This window comes from Musca autumnalis, unplaced genomic scaffold (genome assembly GCF_047663935.1).
Source record: "Musca autumnalis isolate F117 unplaced genomic scaffold, ASM4766393v1 scaffold_4, whole genome shotgun sequence".
Lineage (NCBI taxonomy): Eukaryota > Metazoa > Arthropoda > Insecta > Diptera > Muscidae > Musca > Musca autumnalis.
Window position 1 is genome coordinate 79,446,411 of NW_027411977.1, and position 23,984 is coordinate 79,470,394.

Genomic DNA, 23,984 nt, shown 5'->3' on the forward strand with positions numbered 1-23,984 from the left:
GAGAGTTGTTGAGTGTCCACTAAGAACACCAAAAGTCAAGTTACAGCGCGCTCGCTAAAAATTGTAGCTAAATCCTCGAAATACCGAAAATCGGGTGATACCGTTATATGGGAGCTATACCAAAACATGGACCTATGTTGACAATTTTTGGTGGAGAAGTTTCGTGGCCACTAAGATCTTCAAATGTGAAATTACAGATAGTTCGGTTAAAAAGTTTAACTAAAATCCCCAAAATACTGAAAATCAGGAGATACCTTCATATGGGGGCATTACCAAAACATGGACCTATGTTGACAATTTTTGGTGGAGAAGTTTCGTGGCCACTAAGAACTTCAAATGTGAAATTACAGACAGTTCGTTAAAAATTGTACCTAAAATCCTCAAAATACCTAAAATCGGGAGGTACCATTATGTGGGGGCTATAGCAAAGCATGAGTCAATGTTGGCGATTTTTGGGAGAGAAGTTGCATGGCCCCTAAGAACCTCAAATGTCAAATTACAGCTAGTTTGGTTAAAAGTTGTAGCTAAAATCCTCCAAATACCGAAAATCGAAAGATACCTTTATATGGGGGCTGTACCAAATCTCCACATTTTTAGCGGAGAAGCTGTTTGACTACTGATAATCTCAAATGTCAAATTACAGCTAGTTCTGTTAAAAATTTTAGCTTAGATCCTCAAAATAACGAAAATCGGTAGGTACAGTTATATGGGGGCTATACCGAAACATGGACCTATGTTGTTGATTATTGGTAGAGAAGTTCCCAGAATCTCAAATGACAAATTACAGCTAGTTCCGTTAAAAATTGTAGCTCAAATCTTCAAACATGGACCTATGCCCATAATTGTTGGAATATAAGTTTGTTGATCAGGTACAACCCTAAATGTAAAATTATTGATATTTCGGTTTGAATATGTGACTAAAAATGTCAAAACACGGGCGGTACCGTTGTATGGGGGCTATACCACAACGTGGACCGATATAGCCCATCATCTAACTTGACCTGCCTGCAAACAAAAGACGCATCTTCCCAACATTTCAGCGTTCTATCTCCATTTTTGTGGACGCTAGAGTGATTACAATAGAGGGAAGGATGCACTGACTTACATGTGCATCGACTCAGAATTTTACTCTGATCAAGAATAAATACACTTTATATGGTCGCAAATGATTATTTCAATGCGTTACAAACGGAAAAACAAACTTAATATACCCTCCATTTGTCGTTTTTTGGGCCGTGCTATGGTACACGCATCGTTCAAATGGAATGACTTTAAAATTGTTTTTCGGATTCTGAATGGGTACAAAACATCGATATCTTATTGGTATTAAACCTTGTTTTAGTTTACGTGGCGGAAGGGCTTAGAACTTTCATAAACAAAAAGGAAACTATATGTTCTATTTTACTTCAATAAAACTCGTGGTGGAGAGTATAAAAAAACAAGTAAAAAAGTATCACTTTGCTGACAGAGATATACCCTCAGCCTGTGCATATTGAAACAATTCTTTCCCAAAAAACATATGTATTTAGGGGGTTTTAAACATTTTGGATGTATGAACCGACAAAAATGTTGATTAGGATTAAAGATCAAAAGTTTTGCGGAGGAGATACTTAAAGGAATGGATTGACATTGACCATTATGGAAGTGGATCTCCAGCCACTATATATGATGCCATAGGGGGTTTTTACACCCTTCGGGTTGTTTGTTCAAGAAGTATTAACTTGCCCCTGAAAAAAATTTACCATCGTAATTGAGGCAGCAAATGCAAGTTGCTTTAACAGAAATCAATGTGATTCGATTGCAGGTCTTAAAGTGAACTTATCCGAAATTTTGTGTGGGAGGTACCGGATGGAGTGGACAAATATAGTCCATATTTGAACCTGGTCTGTATCTGGTACATATATTAGGATGTGTAAAGTATGGACCAATACGGCCGCTCCCTTCAAGAGTTACCGTACGAACAATTTTTCCGAACATTTTTGAACTTTTGTGGGGAGTGGACCGATATGGCTTATCTTCGAACTTAAACTATGTTTGGACAAAATATTACTAAGGCCAAATTTTGGACCGAATCGGCTGATCCATTCGAGAGTTATCTTGCGCTCCAACCACCTCACACGGTGTCATAGGGTTTTTTTTGCAACTTTGGGACTATTTTCTCAGGTAGTGTGGACTTGCCCCTGATGAAACTTGTACCGCCGCATAGGGAGCAGTGAATACAAGTTGCTAAAACAAAAATCAAAGCGATTCGAGAGCAGGTCCTAAACTGAACTTTTCCGAAATTTTGTGTGGGAGGTACCCGAAGAAGTGGACCGATTGAGTCCATATTGGAAACTCATCTAGGTCTGGTAGGCATTTCACGATTTTCAAAGTATGGACCAAATCGGTTACTCACTTCGTACGTACAAATTTTCCGAACATTTTCGAAATTTTGTGGGGTAGGTACCGGAAGGATTGGACCAATATAACCCATCTTCGAACTTAAACTAAGTTTGGACAAAATATTACGAAAGCCAAATTTTGGATCGAATCGGTTGATCCGTTCGAGAGTTATCGTGCGCTCCAGCCAGCCAGACAGACAGATGGACGGACGGACGGACATTGCTAAATCGACTCCAAATTGTCTGAAACACATTTCGACCAAACATACTTGGGGTCTAGAACCATTATTTCGATGAGGCACATTTTGCCCGTATGAAAGTGTATATACCCTATAGCATAAATGCTGAGGGTATAAAAATCGGCCCAGCCGTACATAACGCCGTTTTACTTGATTATATTCAAACCAAAGGAATGAACTACCAAGATAATATTAAACACATCAAATAATAATAATAATTGTTCCACAATTGTTCCATGGGACAAGGGAGTCTTCTCTCATATCAGTGAGTGCATCCCGATTCATATTAGCTCAATGATATGGGACTTATCGGGGAGTCCAAACGGCGTATATTAAGACACCACTTGTAGAGAAGTTTTTAACACATCCACTAGCTATCAAAACACTGTGCTTTTTGTGCATGTAGATCATAATGATCACGACTCCAAGAACAATACCAATACAAAACAAAGATTTTGAAATGTTATCGTGGTGGTTGTTGATCGTACCAGATGCTGTAGACCAAGACTGACGATTATGTTTGATAATTATGAAGTACATCATCCTACAGACCTACTTTACGACCTAAACAACAATTGCTGTTTCCCTTTCATTGAGAAAATCACCGAAATAAAAAATACAAAAGGGACCCAATAACAACGACCATAAATGTACCATTAAGAGCAACCATATGTTTAGCAAAAACAAACAGGGGAAACGATCCGACAAAAACCTTGAAATGTACAAATCTATAAACAGAATTTTAAAAGGGGAAAACGAAATCAAATAGTAGCAAGGCACATTGGAAAGGGCACATTGGACGAAGTATTCATAATACGTTTATTCATACATCAAGGTGGGTTTACAATTCTAATTTTCGGTGTTGATACTCTGTTTTGGAGGATTTCTTATAAACGAATTAGTATTACAAAACCAAACTTGACCCATTGTGCAAGTTCAGCGCTAGTGTAATACATTAATCTTAAACTTCATTTCTGCTACTAGCAGACACTTGGCAGTTTTTGGTGCCTCCTGCAAACGATCAGTTCTTACCCTATTTTGAAATGTTTTTTATTTTTTGTTTAAGATCTGTGAAAGGGGGAACTTAAAGGATGTTTATAAGGTTTTGTTTGATACGAAGTGATTTTGCATTGCAATGAAATCGAAAGTTAAGGAACCCTTTGCCTACCCTAACAAACAATTACGAACATAGGGCTAAACGTGTTTTTAAGAGGATATTTATTGATGTTGTTCTTAGTTCTTGCTATAAATGGTAGTTGTTACCAAGACGTTAATGTTTATACAACATTTTGAGCAAAAAGACATACGATGAAATCGAAAATACATACTTTAATACAATGCAATAAATATTTTTATTTTTGGTAGTAAGGTAAAATAATGCCATGGGTAAAACTTGTTCAAACCTATGATGGGACCTATTGATTTACATTAAGGATTACATTTGATGCCTAACATAGTAGAGACCCCCAATCCCAATAGTCTCCAAGTTTTATGATAACCTCCTATACCTCAATAGAAAACTATGGAAGTTCATACAAAAGTTATGATCCATTTGACACGATAAATATAAAATGCTCATCAAACAACTGTAGGTTTCTTCCTTGTCCTAACCTGCCGAGCTCAATATGAAATTTTGTAACGTACGAGGGCTGAACGATAGCTATCTGGCTTAACAATGAAAACGCAAATATTTACCATCAACAATAGTTTTATCGTTTTCTTAAATAGTCTCAACACTTTTTCAAGCGCTCAAACCATTTGTTCAAACACTTTTCCCACTACACGTTGACCACGCCTTTTTTCTTCTTGATATGCTGGAATCAAATGAAGTCATTGAATCCCCAGTCAGGGCTGTACGGCGGATGACTCATCAATTCCACGTATTGTACGGTCAAACAGGCGCTAGTCTGAATCGATGTGTGAGAGCTCGCATTATCATGACGCAGAATGATTCGTGTTCTCTTGTTGGTTGTTCAAATTTCTAAGGAGACATCAGGCAAACAAATTGTACTGTATCACTCAGAATTAACCGTCCTACATTTCTCAAGTCGTATAGTTGCTTCGAAGTGCTTCTTACATGAATGCCTTTCGATGGATTTGGCTAGTTTTCGAAGACCTAAACGGTCGATTCCTGCTTCGTTTCGGGCTCCTAAGAATATATCCAAGATTCGTCGTCTGTGACGGTTTTATAAACGTTGTTTGAAGCACCGCGATAGTTTTTTTTACAGTTTCTTTGCACCAATCCATAAGAGCTTTTTTGAGCGATGGTCCAATTTTCCCGGTTCTAAGGAGGAAAATCGATTTTTGCGACCACGTGTTCATGCAATATTAAATGTTAGTTGGTAGAAGAAATGCCCAACCTTCGTTTTTAGCGAGTGTCGGTTACGATTGAATTCATAAAACCGTTTTTTCATATTGCTATAGGATGGTCCTTTATCGACATTATGGTTATGACTTTTTGAAATTTATTCTCAAAAATGGTTTCCTGTAGTGAGAATGAATGAACTTTTGCCTACTAATGCCTAAAATAACATTCATTCATTCCATTTTATTATAAAAAAAGTTTTCGCACAAACCACTTTGGAAAAATACTACGAAATGAAAAAAAAAAATCTCAAAAAAGTATTTCCTGTTGCACGAATGAATGGCCTTTTGCCTATTAATGACTAAAATAACTTTTATTTCTTATAGGTATTGAAAAGGTCCCGCACAAACCACTTTTAATTTTTATGATATATGAAATAATGTTATATCTATCTATATATGAGGAAAAGTCAAAATTTTTTAGTTTCCATGAAGCCAAGGTTTGCATTATTATAATACGCGAACTATTGTAGTTTACCAGTAACTATGACTATTGCTGGATTAATTTAGATGTTTTTGTACAAAGCTCAAAAATTTAGCAAAAAAATTTAATTTACGTGGTAGTTACGACCGCGTAAAGGAAAAAACATAGGTAAAAACACGTTGAAGCTAAACAGGTTTTTTACATTCCTATGCGATTTCTGATTAAACCATTCAAATGACGGACATCTGTCCAAGGTAAAAGTAGGAGAATACAAAATGAAGATTACACTTCTAATGTATCACTTTCCAAAATTTCCACTGCATCCACCTTTTATGGATGCTGACATTTTGAAGCCGGATTTCAGGTGTTTTTTGTGTTTTTTATGTAACTGGGACGCGCATTCGGATATTTCGAAAAACCAATTATAGGATTAAAGAACTCGCGATTTCGCATAATCTGATATGTATATTGAGTATGTAGCCCACACAGCAGCAGAGTAATCTACTGCCAAAGGCCAAAATTTAGTGCGATATTTTTTCTAAAAAACCTATTTTTTGGGTACAGTATTTACAATATCGTTTTGAGTGTGCTGGTACCCCGCGATATTTTAGTTTTTCGACGATCCGGATCATATGAATCACAGATCGTAAAAATCCATCTACTAGAACGGCGGAAATGGCTACTGCAAAAATTGAAAAATTTGCGAAAAATGTTTTTGAAAATATCGCGGAATAAATCGCGTTTTCTGTGGATCGTTTCCTTTTCAATGAAGAAACTGACACATCACTCGAGTTTTTGCGAAAACAGCGGTTTAAAAAATGTAGTGCCATGGGAGCTTTATCCGATTTATCCCAAAAAAAGTGTGTGATGCTACATCCACGGTTCTTGATGGATTTTATCGAAATAGGTTTAGATCGATGTATTTTTTCATCGATGTATTTTTTTTTGATAGTGAAATCGGATGCGCATAAAAGGTTTTTACACTTTGTGCAAATTATAAGCGTTATACAGTTTGTTGCACACTAAACTGCAGATGATGCTACATCTTAGCGGCCAAAGTAAATCCTAGCAAATGTGTACAAATTAAAAGAGAAGAATTCGCTGTGTTGTTAAACCGCATGCGCATCAAGTGATTTTGAGTATTTCGCGATTTACACGCATTTCAAAAAGAACATTACTCGATACAGTTTTATTTCAAGAGTATACCCCATTAAAAGGAACCCAACATTTATTTGAACGATACCCATATATTCCGCTAGATGTTAGTGTGTATTCGAGAAGTGATTAGAATAAAAAATTCGATTTTTTGCGTAAAATTTCTCTAAAATAGAAGAATAACTCCGACAAATTTTTCCTATATTTTTGCAACTAACTCACAAAATAAATTTTAATAAATATTTTCTTTTACAAAAATTTTATAAATTTCCTCAATATATCTTTTTGTTTTTGCTATAATATGCAAACCATTAAACGGATTTGTATAGTTTTGGTTTCATTTGAATCATCGCGAAGTTTAGATTACGTACATATTTTTTTAAATATTTTTAGGATGCGTAAACAGCTTGAATTTTATTAAAACAAGTTGCAAAGTACCAATTTTTTTAACTCTTTCTCAATTTCCGCGAAAACTTAAAACTTTTTCACTAATGCTATGGGGCCTCAGTAATCATATATTACGTAGGGAGCCCCTAATTAAGAGAGTTTCTCAATATAATGATTAGAGTCTTTTAAACATTTTTTTCTTTTTATCAGAATTGAAACCGCCATAACTTTTGCGCGCAACAACCAAAATTAATATCTCGAACAGATTTAAGAATGGGATATTTTTCCCAATCTATGTACCAAAAATCTTTCATGTAGCTTAAAAAAAAAATTTTAATTTTTTTTTTTATGGAAAACTAAAAAATTTTGTCTTTTCTTCATATATAAAATTGAAATTTGTTTGTCTGTTTGTTTGTTTGTGCCTTATAGACTCGAAAACCGCTGAACAGATCTTACTGAAATTTTTAGGGTACATTGCTACATGGTCTGGAATGAAAATAGGCTATATCAATTTTTGAAATTTCGCGTTGATCTGGAGATATAGCATCAAAACCGGAGGTCCCTGCAAAAAATTTAGATTTTGTATTCAAATATCTTTAGAACTATTACAGATACAATCTCCAAATTTTGTGTGTGTGACGGAATTTAATGCAGAAATAAATTTACAAAGTTATATTCAAATCGGTTCAGATTTGGATATAGCTCCCACATACATATATTTTCGGCCGATTTCCTTATTTTATGCACCAAACACGCTATATATGTCCAATTTCGCTGAAATTGAGAATGTGTGATGGATATTGGCCTAGAAATATATGTACCAATTTATATCGAAATCGGTTCAGATTTGAATATAGCTCCTATATATATTTTCTGCCGATTTCATGTATTTGAGGCACCAAACACGCTATTTATATCCAATTTCAATAAAACTTGGAACGTGTGACTGAACTTGGTCTAGAACTACATGTGCAAAATTATATCGAAATCGGTTCAGATTTGGATGAGCTCCCATATATATTTTCGGTCGATTTCACGTTTTTGATACGTATGTATGTCCAGTTTGAATGAAATTTTGAAGAAACTCAGAAGTCAGTAGAAGTCATCATTATATACAGAAGTACATATAGTTGGGAAGGAATAGAGTCTACAGCTATTAAATATCATATACATATTTTAGAGACTTCTTAAGAATAATTTTTTATTATGATATTTATACCAATAAAAAATAAAAGTGGGAGTTATCCTAAGAGTAATTTAAGATATCACAATATGTTAATACGTCTATGACCTGGAAAAAATAAGTCCCCTGTACATATAAAAGAAATTAAAACTATCCTTAAACTTACGGCTTCAAACCTGGTTCTATTCTTATTTTAATACAGTCAGGTAAATCTAAATCTAATCTGTAGAAATAAAGACAAATTAATAGTGTAAGATTAAATGGCTTTACGAGGAGTTCTATCCACTGAAACATACAAAAATACCATAGTAGTTCCATGACAGTCATGAATGGGCTGTCCTATATTTATACGTTAAAATATAAACAAGTCAAAAAGTATCCGTCGGATTTGCCGACAGAGATATACCCTCAGTCTATATGAATTGCAGCATTCATCTACGGACAGATCGAGACAATTGTTGAACTTTTGTGGTGGAGGTACCATATGGAGAAGATCGATATCGGCCATTTTAGAAGTTAAACTAAATTAGGAGATCCAACGTTTGACCAATTCGGTTGCCCCGTTCAAGAGATATCGTGCATTCCACATAAGTGACATTTTTTAAATATTGGAGGGAAGTACAGGAATTTGTTGCCAATCTTCGAACTGAAACTAAGTTTGGACACCTTTTGGGCTGTTTTTTCAAGAAGTATGGACTTGCTCCTGAAAAAGCATTTACAGTCGTAATTGAGGCAGTGAATGCAAGTTATTTCAACAGAAATCAAAGTGATTCGAAAGCAGGTCTTAAAGTGAACTTATCCGAAATTTTGTGTGGGTGGGCGGTACCCGAAGGTGTAGACAAATATAAATATATATTCAAACCTGATATACATATGGTAGATATATTAAGATGTGTAAAGTAGAGTTGTGCTTTCTAGTTCGTTTAGCTGATCGATCTTATTAGTTCAGGTTTTTTGATTGAACTAGTTCGTTCTTTAAGTTCAGTAGTTCAGTTCGTCGTTCAGCAAGCACTTTCCAATAACACTCTCTAAAATGTTGCACATTACCATATAGTTGACCGAAGATCCATAAACTGTTGATAATGAATTGGGAGAGTGTTTTTCTCGTTGGTAGAGTATACCCAGGACAGTGTGACACAAGTTCTATTATTTTTTTTGAATTCTGGCTCATCAACTATGTGTATCGCATAATGACCTATTGCTACCATTTTGCCTATCAATTTCTTCAAGCTTTTTCATAGCGGATGTTGAGAGCTTGTACTTGGCAATTCTATTCCAACCGCGTCAGATTCCAAGTTCAGAGTCCTGTATGTTTGCTGCCGTTTCAAGAGGCGGTTACTGCATTTTCACCACCAAAGGAATATGATGATGCTTTGTCTTCATGTGTCTACTTAAATTGCCAATGTACCCTCCATCAGTACTCAAGGATGTGGGGCAATACTTGCATGTCGCTCTTTTATATTCATTTTCCTTAAAATGCATCCAAATCCCACTATATTTTCTGTTTTCAGACATATTACTTTCAAGAACAAAATTGCACTCTTCGATTGAGAAAAACTAGCAAAATGTAATTTTCTTACCCTGCGTTTACACATGACAGGACAGTTGAGTACATGTATTAATTGTCAAAAACCCAAAACTTGCCTGTGTGACGTAAGCGTCTAGACGACTGCAAAAACAGTTGTCAAATTATGAATGAAAATCGTCGATTTGTTTTTGTTTTCCGTTCACATATTTTGTTTTTGTTCATGTTCCTTTGTTTTTAACACATTTCAATTATTATCTCACTTGTTTTACAAAAATGTCGAAAATTTGTTAACCCTACTTTCTGTGAAAAAATTATGGACAGCTGACAAATGTATGTATGTGTTAGTAAATCAGAGTTTGAAGACAAATTGTATGGTGCAAACGCCGGTTGAAACAGCTGACATTTCTTTCGTTCTTTTACTGAACTATAAAGAACGACTTCGAGTGATCTAGTTCAGTCGTTCTTTGAGGTGAGTCGTTCAATTGAACTAGTTCGTTCGCGAACTACACAACTCTAGTGTAAAGTATAGACCAAATCGGTCACTCCCTTCAAGAGTTATCGTGTGCTCAATTTTTCTGAACATTTTTGAACTTTTGTGGGGGAGGTACCTGAAGGAGTGGACCAATATGGTCGAACTTAAACTAAGTTTGCACAAAATATTACGAAGGCCAAATTTTGGACCAAATCGGTTGATCCGGTCGAGAGTTATCTTGCGCTCCAACCACTACACACGGTGTCATAGGAGGTTTTTTGTAATTTTAGGGGCTATTTTCCCAGGAAGTATGGACTTGCCCCTGATGAAACTTATAAGTTGCTACAACAAAAATCAAAGCGATTCGGGAGCAGGTCCTAAACTGAACATATCCGAAATTTTGTGTGGGAAGTATCCGTAGGAGTGGACCGATTGAGTCATAGGGGTTTTTGTACCTTTCTGGACTTGCCCCTGATGAAACTTAGGAGCGTCTTATGGGGGGGCAGCTAACACAAGTTGCTACAACAAAAATCAAAGCGATTCGAGTGCAGGTCCTAAACTGAGTATATCGTGCGCTCCAGCCAGCCAGACAGACGGACGGACATTGCTAAATCAACTCCAAATTGTCTGAAACACATTTTATCCAAACATACTTTGGGTCTAAAACCAATATTTCGATGAGGCACATTTTGCCCGTATAAAAGTGTACATACCCTCTTTACCATATACGCTGAGGGTATAAATATATAATATAATTATAGCATTCCACTTTATTTTATCCTAGTCGGGGTAGCGAAGCGCACCGGGTTTAGCTAGTATAATATAAAATTATATATACATATGTGATAATACGACGATAAAATAGTGAGAAACCAACGGTTATGTCATTTCGGTTATGTCGTGTGCCCCTATACCCTGTTTTCAGTTAAATATCTCCTTATAGTGACTTCAAAAAATTGTCAAAAGTTCTGAAAAATAAAAACTTTAAAAGCTTTTTGTGTGGAAGCTTTTTTTATCGAATCACTTTATAATTAAGATTTTATGTAATCTTATGTAGAAACTCATCACGCTATGATACAGGGATATGACGATGTAAAAAAGTCATAAACCTAATCAACATACAAAGATTTCATTTGATCCAAGCACTCTTGCCGTGGTTATCCACGTCCAAAGTTGTGAAAAATGATCGGACTAAAATGTTCACTAGTAAATTCCATTACACTGTGAACACCAATTTTGGGGAAGAGATAATTCCTTTTGGAGATGAAAGCCCTTGGTGAGTATATTAAGAATCCCAAAGGACAGATCCGCCGTGAGTCGATGGTGTTTTAGCAAGAGACCCTGTAAGCCGTCAACCGTCGACAAAATCGATTAGTTGTCAATGAGAGCCATACCTAAAGTTTTCTGAGCGACATTTTTGCAGAACATTTCGAAGCTGAAAAACGTCATCTGGTGGTACTTTTATAGGGGCTCTTAAAATAAAGGACGAAAAGGACATTGAAGGAAGCAAGTTAGAAGGTCAAAATGCTCTACGGAAATAATCCTCATTCGATTTGACTGAAGACATGTCATCTCAAAAATAAGCTAAAACAACAGTGAACAAAGATATAACGCTAATTCCTGACGGCTTACAGGGTCTCTAGCAAAAACTTCATCACGCCATAACGCGGAAGTTCGACTCACGGCGGATCTGTCCTTCGGGGTTCTTAATATACTCACCAAGGCCAGATAGTTTTCGTGAAGCCCTCGTAGATGTACAATTTAGCTATTAACACTCAAACCAAAAATAAAAGGAAACGGACTAATCCACATGCCTAAAAAAATCAAACGGACTATAAAGATCTAACCAGAACCTTTTGAAAAAACTACAAAACAAAAATCCATATTGCATTGAATAACACTAGGTAATAATACTACCTTCTAAAATAATCCATATTGCATTGAATAATACTAGGTAATACTACCTTCTAAAATAATGCAATATAGAATTTTTGATTTTTTTTTCAAAAGGTTTCAGTTAAATCATTACAGTCATTTTGATTTTTTTGGGCATGTGGGTTAGGCCGTTTTGTTTGCCGGGAAAATAGATGTAGACTGTATATTACTTGAGGAACTAGAAAAGTTTCTGGCACAGGGAACACGTGTCATTCTGTTTGTAACACATCGAAATATTCATCGAAGACCCTATAAAGTATATATATTCCTGATCAGGGTAAAATTCTAAGTCGATATTAACCATGTCCGTTTGTCCACACGCCTGTCTGTATTGTTTAAGATGTACAGAAGTTTATATTACTCCTAGGATATTTAGTATTGAAAATAGGCTATAACGGTCCACGTTTTGATATAGCCCCCATAGAACGGTACCTCCCGATTTTCGGTGTTTTGAAAGTTTTAGCTTCATTATCACACCGAAATGGCTGAAATTTGGTACTTAGTGTTCGTTGGGGGTATAAAAAAAATTTGTCGGTATATGCCCACGCCTTCATATAGCTCCCATAGAACGGTACATCCAGATTTCCGGTATTTTGTGACCTTAATATACCTCCGAAATGGCTGAAGTTTAATATTTAGTCTTCGTTAGGGGTTTAAATTTTTCTATATGAATTTTGTAGGTATAGGCATATAGCCGCCATAAAACAGTGCCTCCCGATTTGTGGTATTTTGAAGGTTGTGGCCTCAATATTCCTCCGAAATAGCTGAAATATTTTATTTAGTCTTCCTTGGTGGTATAAGGCTTTCCCCAAAAATTTGTCGGTACAGGACCACCATAGAACGGTACTTACTCATTTTCGGTATTTTCAGGGTTACGGCCACAATAATCCATCGAAATTGCTGTAATTTGGTATTTAGTCTTCGTTGGGAGTGCAAAGCTTTCCACCAGAAATTTGTAAGTGCGGGTCCACGCCTTCATATTGCCCCACAGAAGTGTACCTCCCGATTTTCGGTATTTTGAAGGTTGTGGCTTTTATATTTTACCGAAATGGCTGAAATTTAATATTTAGTCTTCTTTGGGTGTATTCAACATTCCCTTGTAAATTTGTCGGTATAATCTACGCTTTCATATAGCATCCATAGAAAGGTACATCCCAAATATCGGTAGTTTGAAGGCTGTGGCCCCACTATTCCACAGAAATTTATGAAATTTTGTATTTAGTCTTCGTTGGGGGTTAGGTTTACGCCTTCGAATTGCCGTCATAGAACCGTCCGCCCTCCTGTCTTTTGAAATCAAGATACAGACCGCAATTTAAGCTTCATTACAACACCGAAATGACTGAAATTTGGTACTTAGACGTCGTTGTGGCTATAAAACTCCGCACTCGAAATTAGTCGGTCTAGATCCACATCTTCATATAACCCCCATAGAACGGAACTTCCTGATTTTCGATATTTTGAAGGTTCTAGTCTCAATATACCATCGAAATGGCTGGAAGTTGGTATTAAGTCTTCCTTGAGGCTATAAAACTTTTCACCTGAAATTTGTCTGTATAGGTCCACGTACGGTACTTTCGGTATTTTGAAGTTTGTGGCTTTAATATCCCACTGAAATTACTGAAATTTGGTACGTGAAACTTTCAACCTAAAATTTATCGTTACAGATCCGAGCCTTCGAATAGCCCCCATAGAAAGACATCTCCCGATTTTCGGTATTTTTAAGGTTTTGGTCCACAATATCCCAACGAAAAGGCTGAAATTTCGTATTTGTTGTTGGAATATAAAACTTTCTACATGAAATTTGTCGTCCTTTTATAGCCCCTATAGAACGGTACCTCCCAATTTCGGCATTTTGAAGGTTTTGTTTGCAAGTGAAGTTGCTCGAGTTTAGGTAGTGCCAAAGAAAATCTCGATCAGAGTGTTTCTTTGCACACGTATCTATTTGAGCGGGCAATTGACACTTGGGTATAAAAAGTTGCTTGTTGAAAAACAAGATGAACATCTGTGGCGAGATCTGAAACTATAGCCTTCCCTGCCTTACGCCTTGGTAAACATCACCAATTTTTTCCACTAATAAATTAAAGTTGTTTTAATAAAATATCAAAACAACGACTATGGGATTAAGCCTGACTATTTTGAAAAACAAAATAGAAGTCGTCATCCCAAATAAAAAACGCCAACCCTCCTGGTTGTTGGGGTATAAAATATTCGAGAAGATAATTATAAAAGTAGGACAAGGGGTAGGCCCCATTGAAATTTTTTGAAGATCTTATTCACATTTTCTACCGACTATATAATATAGAAAACTTACTCGCAAGAAAAATGCGTATATATCCTGCATATCATCATCTGCCCAAACATATATTTGTTTGTAGCCAAACATATATCTGTTTGTACCCAAACATATATTTATTTGCACCCAAACATGCATTTAGGACTGTTGCAGACATATGTTCGGGACATATGTTAGATAGGTCTTCATTTCTCCATGAACCAACGCGTAGCCCAAAGGAGAGGTATCGGGAGAAAAGGAGAGAGGAAAGACGTATTTTCCGCCGAAAAAAAAAGAAATGGAAAATCGGTAGTGCGAAAAAAATCAAGATGTACAAGAGCCAGAATGAAGTCCGAAAATTCGGCCAAACAATCGTAATGTATACCGCTCGGCCAAGATGAGAAAAACACAGCAATAAGAATAATAAGGTAGCAGGAGCCGAGCTGTTCAAAACCGTAAGCGAGGCGCTAATAAGTTATATGAATCAGCTAGTTAGCACCATCTTGCAGGGAGAACGCGAAACCGATGATTGGAAAATGAACATCCTAGGAATACCTTTAAGGGGATTATTGAAGGCTGCTTTATAATCAACAAAAAGGTGGTAGGTGTCGATATGCAACTCTTGGTTCTTCTCCAGAATTTGCCGGTGGTAAATATATGGTCAATGGTGGATTTGCCAAGTCTAAAGCCGCATTGGCTTTACTTGTTCGCACAATATCTCTGACACTATGTTGCAGGCAATGGGGAGAAGACTTATGCCGCTATAGTTAGGCCATACAGTCTTTTCTTTTTTCTTGTGGACGGGACATAGAATGGTGCTAACTAGCTGATGAATTATACAATTTATCAGCTTATCGCCACTGGTGTTAATTAGTTCGGCAATTCGATTCTCTGGATGAACCAAATTTTAAGTGAATTCGCCAACATCAGAAGTACTAAATTCTATACATACCGCTCATTCACGACCACTGCGAATATATGATATTTAACTCGCCTCAACCCAACACCATATATATTTTGTTTCCATTCATTAAAGATGAATATTATAACAATCAAAAGCGCTATAAAACCGGATGAAAAATAAGCACTGCTTTTTCTTGCTTCCCCTTAAAGAAACAAATTTGCTTTTAGACACAATTTTTTCACCGCTTTCCTTGGCCATATCTTTTCTGTAGCGAAAGGGGTTTAATTAAAAAACTCTTTAAATCCAGAAAAATAGAAAAGCGAAAAAATGGAATACAACAACAGTATTCAAGAGCACTTTCTTTTACATTTTATTCTTTGAACTTTATTTTCCTTCCTGCTGTGTTTCTTTTGATGTATGTATGTATGGGTCTGTGTGTGAGCTGTACATTTCATGATTGTCTGGTAAAAGGATAAAAATTTGTCTAAACAAAGGAGCAAAGCTAGCAACGGACTCAACTCATTAATCATTGATTTCAGTAAAGAAAAAATTTAGAAAAAGGCGTCTGAGAACTGAGAAAAAAGTTAAACAAAAACAAAACTTAAAAGCACAGTATAAACGAAATGAAAGGATTAATCATCCCTTTTTTTCTGAAATGACTATTAATTACAAATAGAGGCATTTAAATTATTTTGTTTAACCGTTTAGGACAGGGTTGTGCGGAAATCGGAAATCGTATTCGATATGCACTTGTTTTAAGATCCCTTATATTTGTTGACCCAATGGGAACCCTGCATATAATATATACAAACCCTGTATAAAATATGGTCCAATAAGTCAATAACAACATGTATGGCTATATCCGTTGCACAACTGATCAATTTTGTTAAAGTTTTTGGTAATGGGATTGGCAAAATGCTTTCGTTGTGTCAACAGATAGTAGATAGTAGAAATCCCAGTAGTTTTATTAAACATCTGTGAATAAAATAAACAGCCGCAGACTACTTAGCGTACCTAGGAAAGAGACTCGAAGCAAATGTACTAATGCCAATGATACCTAAATTGATGTGACTCCATGCAAACAGATGGAAAATCCGTACTTGGTTATCAGAGGTCTTCGCAAAGGAATTCTAGGTGTAACCAGTAGCGGAATTCTGTAACTATTTTTCCGTTGTCGACAAAAATCGGTAGAAATTAAAACGCAAAATTATGAATTAAAAATATATGTTGACATCATCGTTGCTATAGGTAAGTCCTACGTACAGGTTGATGTTGGTCACTAACTTACCGAAAATATTTGGCAATAATTAAAGTTATAGACCCTTACAATTTTCACTTAAGCAAGTTAGCATCATATGTTTGGTACGTCAAAGTCATAAAATCGGCCGAAAATATATATGGAGCTATATCTAAATCTTAACCGTTTTCATTTGACGAACTTATTTATAGTCCAAATTACGTGAAAATTGGACTGACAGGGGTGTTTAGTGCATTAAAAACATAACTCATATGGGAGCTAAATCAAAATCAGAACCGTTTTTAAAATAAATTGGGGAATCTATTTCTGGACCAAATGTAGTCACATTTCTCAAATCTCATCGAAATTTACTTTAAGAAAACGCAAGCACACAAAACTGAAGACAAAAATCCTCTCTCCACCCATAAAACGTATGTTGTAACATACGAAATATGTTGGTACCCAAACAAATAAAATTGAGATATGTTACAAAATGTTGCAAATATATATTTGTTTGCAACCGGTCCCAAACATAAATTTGTTTGGATCCAAACATAGTTCTAATATACATATTTTTCTCCGTGCAGATAGATATTCTCTACAAAATTTGCTTGGAATACATGTGGATGTTGGAGATACTTCCCATTGACGGTCACTGCGTGATTTGAGTTTGTTCAAAGTAAAAAGGTCCCCAGGGTCCTATTCACTAATGGAGGGGTTAATGCAAATTTTAATTTGTTGAACAAACATGTATGTATAGGTAGCCAAAACTGCCCGACTGTCCATTATAAAATAGGGAAAACTTCTTACGTTTCCAGCCTGGTTTTGATAGGTCACAAAAACCTCTGGTCTTGGGGAACCTCAAATGCACATCATGAGTTGTGGTATTTGGTCCTCGGAAACGACCAGAGGGGTACAGAGCTGGCTGAACAGATTGCTAGATCTACGTTTTGCACGTTTAATGAGAACGTCCCTACCAGATTTACGGAGAGTTTCACAGTTCGCCAGACATAACCATCGTGTCACCTGGGCGGACGTCATTTCTCTTAACGCCGCACTTCCGCCAATCATGGGAAAGCTGACTGGCGGGGTTTCAGAGAGTTCACTAATCACCGCTTCAGAGATCTGCCCAATCCTTCTGATGTTCGGGTAGCGGAAAGGACGTTCCGAGACCTCATCGCTGCTGCAGCCGCTTGCCATATATCCTAATAAGACCAAACTTCCCAGCAGAGGTGACGGGATTAGTAAATGTGCGTGATGAGCTTCATCGATCCAACCTCAGTGACCCTGAGTCAGTGAGCTGACACCAGAAGTCAACAGGTTGTTCGGCGAACATAAGCGGAACAAGTGCTTAAATCATCTGGAGAGTTGCAACATTGGAGCCAGTATAAGCGAATTGTGGGCAACGGTTAAATCACCCTCGAACCCTAGAAAGGAGGAAGGTTGGACCTCAGTCACATTTGCCGACGTTACGTTGACTGGCCCGAAGAGGTGCGCAAGTTATTTCAATCGACAGTTTTTCGAGCACCCCGAGAGTGACAGGGCAAAGAGAAGAGCACTACTTCGCATCAGATCTCTTCCTGCCAAGGATTAGCCACCACAGTTTACAATAAATGATTCTGAGTTACCGACAAAAATCGATAACTTTAAAACGCAAAATTATGAATGAAAAGTTCAATTAAAAGTTGACAACACTGTTGCTGTCGGTAGAACTTTACGACTACTTTTTATTGGTCGATAACATACCGAACAATATAATTAATTACCGAATTTATAAGCATTTTAATTTTACTCGGTAACTCCAAAAATGTGTTAGATAATCGCACTACAGGAACGCTAAATAATCCAAGGCGTTGGGACCTGATGAATCTCCATGGTAATACTGAAACAGCTGGATGTGCCGAGAGTGGAGTATCTCACTAAAATCCTTAACCTGTCGCTAACCACCCTCATCGTTCCCGAAGTCTGGAGAATGACCAGTGTGGTCCCGCTACTGAAGCCAGGCACGGATGCCAGAAAAGTTGACTCGTACAGGCCGATTTCACTGTTGTCGCCCGTAGCAAATACCCTTAGGCTTTAGTCCTTCCCAGCGTGAGAAATAACTATCCAAATGCTGATCATCACCATGTGTTCCGTATGCAGCACAGCATGACAACAGCATCGCCACACTTATTTATCGTGGATTCAAGCAGGATAAGTCGTGTGATAGAACAGTGGTGGTGGCGCTTGACTTATTAACGCCTTTGACACTGTCAAGCACTCCACGCTGTGTGAGGACATTGAGCAGACAACCCTCCGACCAAGCTTGAAACGTTATATAATCAATTATATGTGTGGACCTTACCTTTTCCCCCTCCAGACGGCATCGAAATCGTAACGTATGCGGATGATTTTACTATCCTGGCGTCAGGTACCTTCCCTGATGACACTTGTGAAATATTGAACTCCTATGAGACGGATTTATTACCTTTTTCCACGCGAGGAATATGCAGATATCCGCCACCAAATCTACGGGTTCTCTGTTCATCACATGGCCGGCGCAAATAAGAATGGAGTTGAATGTCGTGGTCGATGGTCGAAGAATTCCTACCACAAACTAACCCAAAATTCTAGGGATCACATTCGAAAGTATGTTTATATTGCTCGGGCATGCCACAGCTATCCGCGGCAAGCTTAGATGTAGGAACAAGGTCCTCAAATCCCTAGCCGACAGCACTTGGAACGCAAATAAAGAAACCTTGTTGGCCACATATAACGCGATTGGTCGGTCTGTAAGCTATGCGGCGCTAGTTTGGTCTGTGAATTTAAGTGAAACTAGATAAAATAAAATTCAAACTTGTCAGATGCCGACCTGAGAACAATAACCGGATGCCTCCTTATCACTCCACTGGCCATCTACATGTGGCGGCAAAGATCCTTCCAGTACAGCGACACAATCACTTGCCTTCGTTGCAGTACCTGCTCGGGTGTTAAAGTGAGAGCCATTCCAATCACCATATGGTGGATAGGACCAGCCCATTGAGGCAGATTAAGGAGAGTCTTCATGATCTAGGAAAAGAGGTCCAGCGTTACATCCTATCGAAGCAGCCACGTTCTTGGAACTGGAGTTTGACCCAAGCATATCAACTTGACGGCTAAAATATGTATGTCGGAATCATATAAAAGAAATTCCGTGGATAATTAGATAATTAGGTATTGTTGTAGGGTATCACATGGTCGGCCCCGTCCGTCTATAGCCCTCTCTTACTCACTTGTGTTTTTATATTGAAAAATACAAAAATGTATTAGTTTCCCATATGGAATGTAGATTTTAGTTCAGATTTCGGTACGGTATGGTACACTGGCTCTTGAATTTGTGTAACATGCCTGAGTCATTTTTTGTGCATCATTCTCATTCTCCTATGATAAATGGACTTAACCGTTTATCAAGGCAATTGACACCCGCCCATTCAGGCAGATTAAGGAGGGTCTTCATGATCTAGGAAAAAAAGGTCCAGCGTTACATCCTATCGAAGCAGCCACGTGCCTGGAACTGGAGTTTGACCCAAGTATATCAACTTGTCGGCAAAAATATGTATGTCGGAATCATATAAAAGAAATTCCGTGGATAATTAGATAATTAGGTATTGTTGTAGGGTATCACATGGTCGGGCCCCGTCCGTCTATAGCCCTCTCTTACTTACTTGTGTTTTTATATTGAAAAATATAAATATGTATTAGTTTCCCCATATGGAATGTAGATTTTAGTTCAGATTTCGGTACGGTATGGTACACTGGCTCTTGAATTAGTGTAACATGCCTGAGTCATTTTTTGTGCATCATTCTCATTATCCTATGATAAATGGACTTAACCGTTTATCAAGGCAATTGACACCCCACACACTCGCATGCATACATATGTGTCCGTGTACATTAGGGCTACAACCAAAAATAATACCACGCCACTACTACGAGGGCGGTTCGGAAACTTCTTAGCCTATAAATGAAAGAGAATAGTTAGTTTTTCAAAAATATTTTTATTTTTCAATATAATCTCCTGAAACTTCAATACACTTAGTCCAACGCTTTTCTAGCAATTCTATCCCTTGATTAAAATAGTTTTCCTCAAGGTCTTCAAAATAGTGGTTTATAACTGTAATTACATCTTCATTTGAGGTAAAACGCTTGCCAGCAAGGAATTTTTTTAGATTTGGGTACAAGTAAAATCATTGGGAACTAAATCAGGAGAATAAAGTGGGTGGTCAAGCAACTCGTACTTTAATTCTTTGATTTTAGCCATTGTTAAAACACTCTTGTGCGCTGGTGCGTTGTCTTGATGAAAAATTATTATTATGTGTTGTAAGGTCGGACATTTTTCTCGAATTTGTACATTTAATTGATCCAAAAGGTTGCAATAGTACTCTGAATTTATTGTTTTACCCTTTTGCAGATAGTCAATCAATAAAATACCTTTGAAGTCAAAAAAAAACCGTTGCCATAACCTTACCAGCCGATTGAATTGTTTTTGCCTTCTTTGGGGCACTTCCTCCAGCTTCAGTCCATTGTTTGGATTGTTCTTTTGTCTCTGGAGTATAGCCGGTTTATTGCTTTAGCCGGTTTATTGCTGTGTTTATCTCATCTTGGCTGGGCGGAATACATTCAATACCCTCTTCTGGGATTGGATCTGTGGTATCTTCGTCGTCTTCGCTGAGCACACTATCTGTATCAGTTACCAAATTACCTTGCTGGTCTCTACAGTCATCAGTTTGATGCTTCATTCTTTGGTCGATTTTTCGGACTTCATTCTGGCTCCTGTACATCTCGATTTTTCACACTCCCGCTTTTCCATCTCTCTCTTTTTCCTGAGGAAAAGACGTTTCTCTTCTCTCCTTTTTTCCCGACATCTCTCTCGTGCGCTACGCGTTGATAAGGTTTGTAAAGTAGCCCTATATGCCGCATTTTTCTCTTCGGTAGCAGCACGACACTCCTGATCATACCATGGATTCCTTGGTGGAGGTCTCTGGTATCCAAGTATGGATTTTGCGGCTGTTTGCATGGAGTGGGCAATACTTTGCCATTGCGCTGATATATTATGGGGATGAGGAGTGCTTTGAGTGCGAGTGCAATTGTATGTTCGTACTTTGTTTGCTACGTTTTACCGGGTGCGTACCTTTGCTGCAACTAGGTAGTGGTCCGAGTCTATGTTTGCTCCTCGGAACGAGCGCACATCCAACACGCTTGATGAATGTCTTCCATCTATCACAACGGGATCAATTTGATTTCTTGTTTTCTGATCTGGAGACAGCCAGGTGCCCTTATGGATGTCAAGATGCCTAAATCTGGTGCTGCTAACTACCATGTTTTTTGCCGCTGCGAAGTCTATCAGCCTCATACCATTGTCAGATGTTTCACTGTGGAGACTGAATTTTCCGACTGTTGGGCCAAAGATATTTTCCTTTCCAATTTTGGCATTAAAATCGCCTAGAATAATTTTAATGTCATGGGCAGGACAACGGTCATATGTTTCTTCTAAGCGCTCATAAAATATATCTTTGGTATGTCTTTTCCTTGTCTTCAGTGGTAGCATGAGCGCAAATTAAGTTGAAGAATTTTGCTTTTATTCGAATTGTAGCAAGTCTTTCATTGACGGGTGTGAAGCTGGAGACCAGGTGTTTTAACCTCCGACCAACTACAAAGCCGCAACCAAACTCATGCTTTGTGTCATGGCAGCTATAATACAGTGCGTCAACTTTAGGTGTTGTTGTGACGCCTTTCCCGTTCCATCGTATTTCCTTGTAATTTTCAAGTACATCTGCCAATGCGTAAACAGCAACTTCTCTATATAGTGTGCGAACATTGCGGGTGCAGATTCGCAGATCATGGTCCTTAAAACGTTTGCGCGGGTCGTCAACTTTAGAGGGATTTGTTTTTCTTTTCTTTTGTTTTTTCATAGTAGGCTGCTTTTTCAAGGGGAGGGTTACTAAACCGGCGCCCAAACCCAAGTTTTTTAACGTTCTTATGGGTGAACGTGTGGCACATGTTAGCTCACTACCTTTAACGGGTGTTAAAGGCAGCTCCCCAGGTGACACGACAGGGAGGTCAGTGGCCACTTGAGATGAGAGAGGGACCAAGATAAATCCTGGATGATAACTTCTACTTAGTATTGCATGTGTTCCATTCATTCAAATAAATGTGCAGTGGCAACTTAAGGGCCGACTGTGTCGTTCTTCCACCTTCTCAACCATCATTGCAAATTCATTTTCAAACCGATATATTCGCAAGATTTACAAAATAGCGTTTTTAAAAAATAGGGCCTAGTGGAGATTTCCCGGTACCTCCGAAATTCAACAAAATATATTGGGTATTTTCACCAGAGGAAAATAGGTTCAGTAGTTTCAGAGATATAACATATTTAAAAAGTGGGCTTTTCGGGTTTTTAGGGTAGGATATTCGACCACCTCGCAAATTTATTTTCTAACCGATACCTTTGCATGTTTTTCAAAAATAGCGTTTTTAAAAATAGAGCCTAGGAGAGGTACCCCGGCCCACCGATATTTAACAAAATATTAAAACCATTTTTACCACTGGTCATCCCGGTTTATTCTCTAAAATTTTCAGGAAAATGGGCTCAGTAGTTTCAGAGATATAAAATATTTAAAAAAGTGGTCGTGGTCAGGTCTTTAGGCTCCAAATGAGTACCTAGGGTGGGAAACACAACCACCATTACCTCGAAAATTTATTTTTCTTTTTTTGCTAAAATAGGGTTTTTTTAAAAGAGGACATAGAGGACGTGCCCCGCCCACTCCGAAATTCAAGAAAATATATAGCCTATTTTCACCACGGGTCCTCCCTGACATTTTCAGGGAAATAGGTTTAGTAGTTTTGTATAGATAAATTTTTTTAAAAAGTGGTCGTGCTAAAATAGAGTTTTTAAAAAAGTAGCGCATGGCGGAGGTACCCCAACCCCTCCGAAATTCCAAAAAAGTATTTAGCAGTTTTTCACAACGCGTGTTCCCGGTACATTCTCTGAAATTTTCAAGAAAATCGGTTCAGCCGTTTTTGAGTGCTAACGAATTTCTTAATATTTTCCACGCTATATACCGCTATGTGGTAGTATTTCTGGTATTTGCAAAAAATGCAGAAGAATTATAACCCTAATGTATATATTATATTTCTTTCATTCAATGAACAGCATGTTTGTTTGACTCCAAACAATTTGTTTGCGTTTATGCCGAATTAAAATCACAAGTTCCTATTGTCTGCCGATCGCCCATTAACATATTGAAATGACACGATGACATTTCTTTTATAGAATAATAAAACATAAGAAAGAAGATTGATTCAAATAAAAATGACAAATAAATTCTTAGTACCAGAGGCAAACAAACAACATTGTTGTATGGCAAAGAATTGAATGTCATCGTAGCTGTTGCAGACAACAAATCAATGGAAATTGGCGCGTAAACTTTAAGCCAGACGACAATAACAAGAGCCCAGTATCAAGTGTTGTGGCATGGATTTGCC